Source organism: Sabethes cyaneus, chromosome 2, assembly GCF_943734655.1.
Source record: "Sabethes cyaneus chromosome 2, idSabCyanKW18_F2, whole genome shotgun sequence".
Classification (NCBI taxonomy): domain Eukaryota; kingdom Metazoa; phylum Arthropoda; class Insecta; order Diptera; family Culicidae; genus Sabethes; species Sabethes cyaneus.
Window position 1 is genome coordinate 230,746,925 of NC_071354.1, and position 14,006 is coordinate 230,760,930.

Genomic DNA, 14,006 nt, shown 5'->3' on the forward strand with positions numbered 1-14,006 from the left:
CCCTTGGTACTTACAAAACAAACTTTGTTTTAAAAACTGGGATTAATTTTCTTCTGAAAGTTACGAACAACATTACTGACGACAGGAATTCCGTATTTTTCATACTTTCTAAATACCAAAGACTTTCTAATTAACCACAGAACAGTAGTGCTAGTTAAAATCTAAACATGCATATGCTACCTTCCACAGATACTAGCGAACCTGGCGGTGCACAGAGGAGTATTTGGACCAAAAAGCTGGTCAAAATGAGGAAAGTTGAAACTCGTTCAATCCCCGCCAATTAAACCTCGCTGTCTTCCCAGATACCTATCACACAATGTAACGTTAATTTTGAAACCATTTGTCTTGTTTAAATCTTGCATAGAGCTGTCAAACTTCGAGTAAAAATGGGCCATATATTTTCGCTCATGTAGGTAAGGATGTTGCCTTTCGCATTTCTAAGGCTATATATATCCTATCGACCAACTGTAAAAAGGCTTTTGAAAGTCAAAGATTTTACAATTATTTGTTGATATAGACTATACATTTCAATGAATATAATGATGACAAGCGAGCAGCATTTATTATAGCAAATTAGCACAAATATGTTGCTACTTTAAAGTGATATTTGTTTATGTTCTCACCTTTTCTTATCACAATCTTTGAAGCCATTTGATAGCTTAGAGTCCCAGGAAGAGCGTTGTGAGTGAAATTTTTGCAACTTTTTGCAATTTGCAATAAAACTTTTTACTAAATGATGAAATATTCAATTTCGCAGCAGTTTTCTTATGATAAATTATACTATCATGAAATTTCAGGCATTTGAAAGATAAATTTTATGTCATTGTGCTTGTGTTGTGAGACACCAGAGGAATGCTCTATAAAGTAATTGAACAAAAAATTTTTTGTATTAAAAGAGAAACTCGCCAAATTTCTTTAATTTCTATCAAATTTGCGCATGCTTTGAGTCTCTTCATTACGCAAGTCATTCGATAAGCGTGTTATCATTCAAAAGGCCTGTTTTGTGAGAAGAATAAGTACATCCTGGATCTGGATTAGGTTTTCCTGTGATAATTTCCGGAGGGTCACCCATCGAAGAGGTTCAATAATGGACCGAGAGAGAAGCATGCGCAGGAAAACGAAGGCAAGTGTTTAAAATCTCACCTCTCTCTCTCTACACACCTCTATTTCTCACCTCTCTCTCTAATACACACCTGTATTTCTCACCTCTCTCCATCTCACCACTCTCTCTCTCTCTCATATATATATATATATATATATATATATATATATATATATATATATATATATATCTCCCTTTATTCACACAATTTCTAAAAAGTTTCCATTCTGCTATCAGTAAAAGCAATATCAGAAAAGTTGTGCTACACTACTAGGTTGATACAAACATAATTCCATAAAAAATTGCTTCATAGAACTAATGATACTATGTTTTACTCATTACCGCTTGTTTACTCTACTAAAAATGATTAACAATACTTTTGACCAACTTTTCGGCTCAAATACTCCTAACGGGTGGCAACTAAAATTTTGGAATTTTTTCGCCGCCCTTATGCTCAACAACAAACAAGCTCAGAGAGAAATGAGAATATGTATGTGTTAGCTCTTTTTCTCCTCTTTTTGCTAATATTTTTTGTTTTGTTTATGCTTGCCCAGTTTTGCTAAATATGGCGTCGAAACAAGAAGCATTTCGGAGCGCGTTGTACACTTCTACGAACTGCAACAGAAATCTCGGCAAAAAGTATACGGTACAACATTTAAAAAGCAAATATGTTGCGGCTTCGACTGTTTACCATATCCTAAGATGCCCAACAATTATTCGCAAGCAAGGTAGTGGAAGACCAGCCAAAATTATGAACGCAGAAGGACATCGTTCTCTTTCTCGTTTCTTCAACAACAAGCCCTCTGGTTTGGGTATCAATTAAGATGCACCAGACGAATATTTGAAGAAAATTTTGATCCCGTTTCTACAAAACCATCATGCAGATGGACAATACGTGTTTTGGCCGGATAGAGCATCATCGCATTACGCCAAAAAAACACAATCGTTCCTGAATACTCATTCGATCCCATTTTTACCCAAAAACCACGACACGAAAAATCTGTCTCAGTGCGCCCAATTGAAGATTTCTTCGGGATTTTGAGTTCCTTGGTGGATAAAAATAACTGGAGAGCCACGAATTGCAAACTGTTGATTGGTAGAATCAAGAGATACATTCGCAAAGATGACATGACGGCTGTACAACGCTCCTGTTTCGACGTCAAACGAAAGCTTTGCAGAAAAGCCGATTACGGACCATTTTTAAATGTACACTAATTTTTTTTCAACAATGGATAATGTATCTTCAATTTCAGTAAATCAGATCTTCATGTATCTTTGTAATTTTTTGGTAGCTTGAGAAAAAAATTGCAAAATTTTAGTTGTCACCCGTTATGTGCGGTGGAGACAATTTTTTTCCACGAAGACATAAAAAAGCATATATTTCCACGTTAAGCAGAATCTAGTATTATCCGTTAATAATGCAGAATGCATTTCAAGAAACTAGACAATAAGGCCAAAAGTAGAATTATTTTTTACTTAATAGGCTCGTCCTGAAGCATGACAATCAATAAAATACGTTTAAATCGTGAACTTTTATAAAGCTTTCGAAAATTTATTTTTTGATTCGTTTACTATTCGAGATACTAAACGAACCACGTCCACGACAAAAAGAACACTCTTTGTTGCAGCTATGTAGCTGCGATATTGCAGCTCTATAGCGCCATAAAGACCAAAGATAAAACTTTACCTTCTTCAACAATATTGTAGATAATAATTAACTCTACAATTGCTCTAAACACGATTTTTTTCGAACAGATAAATGAAACCTGGTTAAAATGCGCCGAAAATTTTATTTAGATCCAAATCGGCATGACTTAAAATAGCGTCGGACATCGGTTAATCAGGATTTCGGTTCCGGCGGTCGGCAGGTTCATTTTCGCTGAAGCAGTCGATACTAAGATATCGCGGATTCGGATGCACATTCGATTTGCAAGACCGACAGTTGATTTTTCTTGCGTAGTTTTGCGGCATCTTGATCTTGGGACCGAATCAGAGTTAAAACAACACTGCGCTTTTTACCAACGTTTTGACGTTTGTCTACACACGCATGGACTACTAGGTCGACGAACGTTTGGTTGCACTTTAAGCGTTTTGTTTACTAAATTTGTACTTTAGACAAAACCCTTGTTAAACCAGCATCGTATCTTGAAGCTAACAGGGCGGCTAAACTTCTCATAGCTCATTGTGACCCGCCTCCACTGTAGATAGTAGAGTAAAAATAGATAAGCGGATGTGTCTTCCCGCAGAACTAGCAACGGAATAAACTACAATAAAATTTCAGCAACACTTCAAAATTCTCAAGAACTGTATAGAGCTTGTTTGGATACATGTTTTAACAGTTCGTTTGGATCCAAAAGATTCATTTTCGCTCGTCTATGTTTACTGTACTACAAATAAATAATAATTATAATTATTTATGTTTTTTTATAACGGTAGTTTTTTTTGTACAATTTTATTAATGAAGGGGAAGAAAAAAGTAGTGAAACAAAGATGTTACTAGGATCCAAACAGAATGGGACCAGGCGAGAAGGGGAAAGAGCGAAAAATGAGTTAAAGAAAAGCAGCCATTAGAGTGATGCTTAAGAAGTCGTGTACCGCTTCATTTGACGTAGGACTACGTCTTTTTTTTTTACTATACTGGGTAGCACTTTGTGAAAACGAAAATAAAAGTGTAACGTTTGAATGAAAGATTTCGAATGCTTATAACTACTGAACGAAACATAACTATTAATATATCGTTGGATTGATAAAATGTCCAGTAATTTTATAGTGATCTACTTATAATAATCTTTTATGTGCTTAATAGTGAAAATGTATGTAGAGATTTAAGGTCAAATTTAATTAACACGGAAGGCAAGCTGGCGGCACGGATGGCTTGCGGGGCCAGACTGCAGTGACAGCTACCAGTAAAAGCTTTTCGGTGCAGGATACAGTGAATCGATGTCGATAATCTGCAAGCCGGTTACCATCAGGGGTGTGAAATTGTCAAAATTTGGCGTACTAGACATCCATGGATGGCGACAATTCTGAAGTAGCCTATATATCGAAAATAACAGCTAGTAATAGTAAAATTATAGCTAATGGGCAGTGTTTAACTGCTTTCTGATTAGTTTTATTTGTTTTGAGATAAATCAAACAGTAAGTAGATACCAAAACCAATGAGTGGGATATGGACAATGTATGATAGTTTGACACCCACACCACCCCTCTGGTTGCCATTCATGACAAAAGGGAAAGAGTTAACTCAAGCGAGTGGTTCGACGAGTGAAAGAATCGAAAAAAATTATTAAAAAATCGTCGGTGAAAAAGTGAAATTTTAGTGGTGCATTTTAATTGTGGACAAATTTCAGTATTTAGTCAAATTTCTGACCCAAACTGTAATGGGTATGAAATGGGGAAGGCAACTAGGAAGAAGCGCCCAACATAGCTCTAACCATCCCAAGCCCCTACCTAGCGCCTCCACGTGGCCATACCTGGAAATACTTCAATTTGTATAATTGAGTAGCCAAGCTAGGAGGTGCGGGGTCGTGCGGTTTTCAGTTCCTAACCTTACAAATGTAGTTTTAGGCAACCATTAAACCACACGACTTCAATTTCAAGTATTATATGATTTATACTAATTTTTTGGTAAACTAATCTATTTTCAGAGAGCGAAATAAGGCGCTATATCCTTGGCCAATTGCAGCCTGGCTTCTGGTCTAAATGCCATTAGTTCATCCCTGAGGGTCCGGAATATCACTTAACCCTTATTAGCAAAGATACTCCCAACGACTGTAAATAAATCATTATCTATGTATATGGGAAGCGTTTGGTACGGGAGGTCCACGCTTTCTTCCTTCCCTTGATTTCAAGGAGTTTGATGGAATTAGGTATTTTTTCTAGTTCCACTTGATTCTTTGGAATTCTCTCTGCGGTACATGCTGCGCAGTTGGCCTGGCCGTTGACAAGAAAAATGATTGATTCAAGTAATCGTCATTTTCCAGGATGCCTTCCAGAATTGGCTGCGTTAGTGTGAGATTAGATTAGATTAGAAATTTCTGACCCAAACTGTAATAGAACCTATAGAATGCAATGTCTAGAGCTTTGAGTTACAAAATCTTACAGGTGGTAGGTTAGTTGAATTAATTTTATTTTTTAGAGATGCTTTTCTGAAACTAAGGCAGTATGTTGGTAAGCGGAGGAAAGAAAAAAAAACGGAGAACGGACTGACAAGATGACTGTTTCCTGAAGCCACCACCAAACATAGCATCGCTGCGAGTGCAGATTGATATGCAAGTACTATTCATACTGTGAACTGTGAAGCGAGCTGTGTATGGTAGTTTTCTCCGAAAATGTTCTGTTCCTGCTCAATTATTTATCCTCCGTCTCAAAATGCGTATCTCAAAATTGAACAATGATCGTTGTCGTCCAAAATAGCTGCAGTCCGTAGGTGTACCTGCAGTAATGGTGGAAATTCGATACATTTCGTTATTTTGGGATCCCGACGTGAGATCTTCTTCAATATCAATACCTATCAATACTCAGTATTGATACTGAGAAAAATCTCACGACGGGATCCCAAATTACGAAAAGTTTCGAATTTCCACCATTACTGGTACATCTAACGTAGAGCTTTAACAAAATTAGCTGAAAAGTAAGTTGTCAACTTGAACCACTGGACCAGATATTTTGGCTTTGCTCAAATTGTATGCGCGGTGCGCAGAATTAGGTGCATTTACGGTACTGTGGAATACTGCGTAAAGCCTTGGGCTCAAACGCCTTTCTACGACTTGACCCTTCTTTATCGACAGATTTCGCGGTCGGCTGATTACGTAATTTGTCTGATACAAAAATTTAAACAAGGCACTACCAAGATGAGCGGTTTTCCCCTGGTAGGCGATCTTGCACCGTCCACTCTTGCAGATCTTAACCAGATCTGGTTTGGTTTTAAAGCATGAGACAACTGTCATATTTCCATAATAGGCCGGATCCGTCAAATACTAAGGTTTCTCGTTAGTTTTGCATTTTAATTTACGCTAGTTTGGAAAAACCGAAGCGGAGCGTATTGGCCCGGAGGCACCTCATACACTTCTTCGCGTGCCTAATGGCGGCTAATGGGTAGAACTTTTGGAAAAATTAGCATGCTTTTGGCAACTCTGCTCACATCAAGTTCACATCTTCCCTCTTAATTGTTGTTGTAATACTGTCAAGTGTACGTTAGCAAAGTTGCCAAAGGATTTAAATATTTTCGAAAAATTGTACCCACTAGCCGCCAAAAACCGCGCGAAAAGGTGGATACAATATTCCCATAACCACAAACGAACACTTCCATAGAGAAAATTTCAAATTTGGATACCAGTTTTGCTTAGAATTGCATTGCGAACTGCAAGAAAATGTTACCGTTACAGTGCGTAAACTCTCATAAAAGTGCTAGGTATTTTAGATTGAGTCGTTTTGGCATTTTCGGCGCACGTTTTTGTTATATTCCAAGCAATAAGTGCTCTAAAGACACTGAATCGATTCAATCTCTAAGAGCACTTTTATGACCGATTGCACACTTTTCATTGTTATTTTTTTTCGTGCAATTAGCAAAGGTTATCAATCGGACATGTTGAACTATTGACCTGACCGCTATCGCTGGCTGACAAGACGAATGATAACTCAACACTTTTAGATGATCTGATATTCACATTAACTTCTCACTCATGAAAACCACGTAAATAAGAAATACCCTTTGATGAAATGTGTAAAACCAGTGAAATATTTATAGAAACTTACGCCTCAATTCCATATTGATGGCACCAGGTTATGATCTAATGGTAAAACACGTTGATGCAATGCAACCATGTCAACTACTAGGGATTATTTCTGAATCCCGTCGTAGTAAGAATTTTCATCATTTCTTAGGTGAATTTAATGAATACTCCAAAAGCTCCGCTGCTTATTTGACTCAAACACATTTACCTTCCGATCCGTGCCCTTTGAATTCACTAAAAAGTGATGAGTACAGCATTTGATTGAAATTACGCAACTGTTTTGTTTGTTTGTTTATTGGAGACACTGATGCAACTGACTTTATATCTTAAATTCGTCGTACCGTTTCAAAATCCGTCCATCAAAATTTTTCATCGTCCGAACTAAAAATAACAATAATGTTTACCAAGCTAGTGCTCATGTATTTGTGTAGGACAGCTTGACAAATGTCATTCTGCAAAATTTCTGTAGGTTATGCAAGTTTTCCCGGCTGCAGAATAACAACAATGCGTTGCGTGAGTTATTTTCATTTGATGGATGACGGAAATTGAAACGATTAGCCGACATTTTCTTTTTCGTCGCACATAAAAACGTTGGAAATTTGGCTGTTAGGAATTCTTCAATGAAAAAAAAAAAGCATTTAAATAGATCTCAGCTCACTTTGATTGATCGCGTATGAGAGGCAACAAACTAATATATTAGGGAATAACTAATTTTGCATTGTGTGTCATAAAAATCGCTGATATTTTTAATAGGCAGGAATAGACAATTACGACGAAGCAGCAACATACCCTATGTTGACTGCAAGTTTGCTAGAAAATATTTCATTTCACATTAAATCGAAGGGAAAATCTTTTGATACCCGAATGATTGGCTTATGAAACAGAGTTATCAATATTTGCACATTGAAATTTATGTATCAGCTCTTTTGGTAATGTCGTGTCTATTTTTATCGGTGTACGTAAAGAATTAAAATCGAAGCAAACTTTGATGGTAAAGACGTAAAAAAGCTTTCCAATAGTGACAAGCTTATAGTTTCCAGCAGAACCTATTTTGTTTACTTTTCAATATTTGCTTTTTTATTTTCTGAAAAGTGCGTAAAGTATTTCACAAAACCATGGCACATGGCATGTTTGGAAAAGAGGATGAATGTGGCATGGTTTTGTAGTCATTCTCTACGTTCAAATTTATCTTAAATTATCTTATGATGGGCACAAAAAAGTTTTGCAAATCAACAAAATTGGAACCCATCGTGAACCCATCCTGAACCCAATAAGTCAAACGATTGTTTTATTATCACAAACGATTTATTTTTATACTGTACTGTAAAATACTGTTTTATATGGATACATTGGGCTAAACTCCATAAGAAAAATTTATTTGTCGAAAGTTATGATTAATCCGCGAAAGCTTTCGTAAAACCATCATATAAGCCAGAAATAAAATAACTGAGTTGGGTAGATATCTAATGGTATTTAAAATACAAAATTACTTTTGAAACGTTGAAGCTTCATGGCGTAATCATGGCGGTAAATGCACACTCATAAAGTGCAAAATTTCAAACAAATACGGTAAAGCCATTCCCTAAGCATTAAATTATTACCATTACTTTGAGTCTTGGCTCAGCCAAACCACTTATGCATCCACCACCGTACACAGCGGACGCAGAGCCAGCCCGTAGCAGGTCCCAAATGATAAACCTGACGAAACCAATGAACTGACGGACGGGTTGTGAAGACGATAAAAAAGAGCTCGTTTTCACATTGATTATCACACTTACACCTGTGTTTCGACAGACGTACGTACGCACGTACACACGACAAGGTGCACAAACACAACGATTGGGCTGCGCACTTGAAGTCGCTAACTGACCTATAAATGATAATATATTTTTTTATTGAGTTTCATTCCCCGGCTTCAGGAATGCAACGCACATACCTGTTCTTTCTGAATGGTACCGATGCCCTGGTGGAAAAGTCAAAGCTCCGGGGAATGCCGTACAATCGACTGCCGTTGTTGCTGCTGTGATTGTTGTCTGTGTCTTTTTTCGTTGTCCGGCGTGAGCAATCACACACAATTCTTCGAACCCGATCGAATTCCTTCGCTTTGGATAGTTTCACTTTTACCTCGTAAGATCACCACCGATCGCCCCGTCGGTCGTCCCACCTACCTCGAACGTTCTCGCGTGCTAAACTTCCCTTTTTCTCCTTTCTGCTGTTTCTTTCACTTTCGATCACTCACCCACTACACTTATCGAAACTGTACGGCCAGCCAGCCAGCCAGCATCACCACAAGCAGCTTCCCATTTGCATAAGACCGCTGCTGCCTGGAACCCGACTCGACCTCTTGGCTGGGTGACTTTTTTATGTTGCGATATTTTCCTTTCGTTTGAATTCCTCTCACTCTCACACTGATCACAAGCTAACGAGCTCCAGGGGATTCTTTACTTAACTTTAGATTATTTTTTCTAACTTTCGCGACTTTGATCACTTCTTTTCTTTAGGAACCATCACATTTTCACACATTTAGGATTTCTGCACGGATGCCATATATGCCTGGCTATCATCGTCAGGTAGCGCATATGGCGGCGATTTAGTTTCGTCACTCATCTTTCTCTTTGCCAGGTGAAAATATTTTCTTTTCCTTGATGCTGACGGCGACGGTGATGTACGAGCGTGAGTGTGTGTTTTACTTTTTTCTTCTTCTGCTGTCGTTGCACAGATCACAGGAATTTATTGTTCCTTCGTGTACAGCATTCAGGTGCACATGATCGAAGGAGAAATGCTTGCGGTACGTTTCGCGAAAGCCAACTTCTCATGTCAGTAGTATACGGCTCAGCGAATGCGGGGATGCGATAAGCAACGCACACACCTTGAACCGATCACTCACACACACCGAAACCGGGCGCGGGCACCATTAATGGCCGTGGTTCCGCGATCGAGCTCCAAAGGAGAAATGCAAAATAACAATAAAGAAAACGAAAAAAAAAGACCGTATCGCGGCGCGGGCACCGGCAGCAAACCGTCCAGACAGAACCGATTTCTCCGAGTGGCAAAAGTAAACTGACTCAGCCGGAGCCAAGCGAAGGAGGAAAAGCCAAAGCCGCCACGGCAAGGCACACGGCAAATGCCAAGCCAATCCGCCGCGAGGGAGACGATCACGGACGGACGGTGACGGACGGCAGCGCAGCGGATGGTGTGATGCAGCTCAGCCAGCAGCAGACTCTCGATTCGACCGAAAGCAACCCGGCCAAGCTGGTGGATGGATGGATGGATGGATGGATGGTGGATATGCTTTCTTCTTCTGTAAATGGTTGTTTCTGCTTTTTCGTCTGCATCGGCAACGCAACATCATCGTCGGAGACAGGCGCGTCCAGCAGTGGAGACATCATATCGCCGCTGCGCTTGCACTGCCACTGCGCTGCCGAGTTGATTAAGGGTCCCTGGTGGCCGTGGTCAGCACGTGATATGAGTGAACAATTTCTTAGGGGAAAGATTATCTTTTTTACGATTTTTATTCTTGTTGTGAAATGAAATTTCTAAAAACAAATTAGTATCTATGAGACATGATTTGCTTCCACATCATGTAATTTGTAAAAAAATGCTTTTACCAACTATATTTCAACCGGAAAAATGACCGGAGATCAACAGGTTTTTTATTACTTGAAAATGTTAAGCGCATATCCTTGACTCTGCATGGTCGAGCTCGTCGCTGAGGTCATTGAAGTCTCTCAACGTTGTCCTCTCAGTCAGTAGAAGGTTTCGTTTTTACTTTCTGCCATATTCTTTAGGCTTGTGACGGCCGTATATCGATGAAATATTCCTCGGGGCGCACTATGTTTGCGAAATAAAATACTAGCTTTTTATTAGTCAACAATTAGTTGTAGAAAACCCGTTTTTGCTTTTTGACTACGTTGTACGGGAAGTTAAAAGGGTAAAATAAAAATCTTAAAAGTTGAAAATGATTGTCGTCGTCAGCAGCCTAGAACCGGGGGCTTGTATTGTTGCAAGTAGTCATCTCCATTCAACTCGATCTTGGGCCACCCATCACCAATTTCCTAGTTGTTTTAGAAGTCGCAAATTACTTTCGACCTGGTCGAGCTATCTGGTTCGGATTCATGGCGGATTAAAAAGATATTTTGTATCACTCGCTCTAAAATTCGAATGTATTTGGAATAATAAATAGTAAAAATTGATATGTTTCAAATTAGCAGGCGAAAATTCTCCTTACATTTTCCTCGGCATTTGCCACCTGCCGTGGTACAAACGACCGCTAACGGGCCCAGCCATATGTTTTAATCTGGAAAATCCGGTAACTGTAGGATGGTCAATCTGTTACTTATTACTCCTTAGAAAACGCCGAAAACTGCGGATTGGTCGTGAAATCGGACTTTGATTTAGTGTAATTTGAACTGGAAGGTTTTCTTGGAATTAGACGTAAATTCGAGCTTAAAACAGAATTTTAAGTGTTAATTTAAAATTGGACTTGAAGTTTGACGTAAATTAGATGTAAAGTAGCTGAATGCCAGATCTTAATAGGGGCCTCTTTGTTTGCCAGCCACTTGTGCATCTGTTATTGTAACGAACATTCTCAGAATGCAAGAAACAAAACCCTTTTTCTTCATCAGAGTGTGCCTATACTGTTTGTCAGCCCCTCTCCCACCTGTTGTGCTGCAGTCACTTATAAATATGTCTTTTTTCGGTTTTTGAACCTCCATCCAACTGCCACCCTGCAGCTCTCTTATCATCCAGCCACTTAGGCAACTGCTATCGGTCCAAATGCAAAGAATACTTTACCCATTAAAACCCCCCTTATAAGCGACCACTGCGCTGAATCTTTATGTAAAGGAACATGTGTGCCAAGTTTGATGAAGAACTGACCAAGCGTTCCTGAGTTATAGCGGAGCATACATTCATACTGCCGTTCCCCTTTCCTCCTGTTGGCTCCCTCCCAGTCAGCTCCCTCTACTGTCAAGTAGCTGATTATGCATCTGTTTGGGGGGCTCCGTAGCCGCAAGTACACCGAGTCTGCTTTGACAAGCGAGTGGTCGTGGGTTCGAATCTTAGTAGAATCAAGCCATTCGATGTCAGGTGACTTTAGCATGGGTTTATTTTCAGGGCCCCTCATTTACCCTTCCTTCATGCTGAATTCTATATATTTACCCACTGAATATTTACGCCTCTTTACAGTGCAAAAGTCTCTCCTCTAGTTAAGTGTACTGGTAAGAGGAACGAAGGAGTCTCCGCCAGGGACGGCTATAATATGGGATAGTGCTGGCAGCGAGGAATAAGTGAGTAAAGTAGATCAAGCTTTGAAGCAAGGGTAAACCCCAATACACACAAGCACGCATAAAATTTCATAAGCATATCGCTCACTCAATAGCGATTATAGCAAAAAGAAATGCAGTGCAGGTCATACAGCAAACACCCGGATAATATTACAATAGATCAACTATACTGGTCGCAACTGCAAACCCCTTTGACTAATTTGAACGTCCCCTCCTCTTATTAAGGACCACCGCCGTAGTTAGCATTCTATTATATTGAGGAACATGCGTGTCAAGTTTGATGGAGAACGACCTGGGCGTTTAGACGTTATGGCAGAACCTTCAAACATACACACGTTTACTTTTATATTTATATAGATAGAAGATCGGACTTGGGATTACAATTGGAATTACATTTGAAGTTAGACTTTAAATTGGAATTCAAATTGGACTTCCAACCAGAGTTTAAATTGGACGCTGGGAATCGCGGCTAACACGCTGACAGTAAAAACAAGTTAGATTAAACTTCTCGGTCGATGGTTTCTACAGTAGACGGAGGAAGAGGCATAATTTGTGCCTAAAAATAACTCAACCTGCCAAGTGTTGGTAGAGTCTGCAATACGTCGCACGTTTAATAAGGCAGTTGTGGAGTCTCTTTTGTCCAGCAGCTCTGTGGTTCAAAGAATCATTACCACCGGCGAGCAACGTGTCCTGGGAGGAGGAGTAGGTTCGAATTCGGTCGTAATGCTCCGATTACAGTTTGAATCCATGGAATCCCCCAGCTTGGATAAAAGATTGCGGTAAACAACTTCTTAAGCGTTGCTTCATATGGCCCTTCCTTATCTCCGCATCTTCCGCTCTTTCCCCTTCACGCCTGGTTTCAATCGGTTAGACCATAACGACTCTTTGTTTCATTACTTTCTTCTACCGTTGCCTCCGAAAATTGTAAAAATTGCCGTTATAAAAACTTAAAATTAAGCAATCAAATTAGAATTGAAATTGGACATGGACACGAAATTTTACTTGAAATTTGAACTGACATTGTTCGTTTGACTGTCTCATACGTTGTGTTCCTTCTTAATCTTTTCCTGTCCCGTTTTTTGTCTTTTTCTAACACATTTCCCTTCTTTTCCTTAACCCCTTAATGTCCTTTCCTTCTCGTTTTTCGCCTACGTCTGTTTCGTTATTCCTTCTTTTCTCTTTCTGTCACATTTGACGGATTTCACGCCAACTCGTCGATGGGGTTGGCAGCATCCTCTCAGATTTGAATGAAACTTTTTGTGTGTAAAGAGTTCATGTAAATAAACAACCCTGCATACTTAGTTTTTCCAGAATTGGTCTAGACTAACTTTTGGAAAGGGCTTACTTTTGTTTCTCTTTTTTATTATACAAAATGTAACTCGACAACTATCCAGCTTTCCACGAGCGATAATGGCGGATATTGGGCACAAGTGAGCACAATCTTTTGACATTCGTTGCAGGTGCGTCAAGTTCGTCTTGAAGGAGTTACTATGGGAACATCAGGATTGTTTATAGAGCTTGCTAATCTGCAATTGTGTTGGTGGTTTGTTTTCCCCTAGTTTGAAAAACGTCATGGAAAAACCAACAGCAGCAGCAGCAACAAATCGCGTGTACGTATACGCGGCATAGTGTGCGTACGGTAGCTGTCAGCAATCTCAAATGTTTAAGTGTGAAAATGTAAACATTGTTTAGTTTTCGCAGATCAGCTAAAGAAAAACATAATTAAGCGAAGTTTTATGGATTGTGGCTACGAACTTCGTAGCAAACTTCGGCCAGAACGTCCAAATACGCAGTGGAAAATTTCTTATCGAGCCGCGACGTTGTTCAAGAGCAAACTTAGCCACGGCTCGACCAATATGAAATTAATGTTTGCCTCTGAGTGCA

General features: G+C 39.3%; 1 protein-coding gene across 2 annotated transcripts in view; it reads right to left on the minus strand.

Annotated features, from left to right (window-relative positions):
- LOC128738238 (uncharacterized) overlaps positions 1-9,877 on the minus strand; it is a 55,766-nt gene extending 45,889 nt beyond the window's left edge. For both annotated transcript variants that reach the window (XM_053833230.1, XM_053833229.1), the window contains exon 1: positions 8,774-9,877. The gene's annotated coding sequence lies outside the window, so the exon portion shown is untranslated. The remainder of the gene's footprint in view (positions 1-8,773) is intronic.
- Between the last annotated feature and the right edge of the window lie 4,129 nt (positions 9,878-14,006).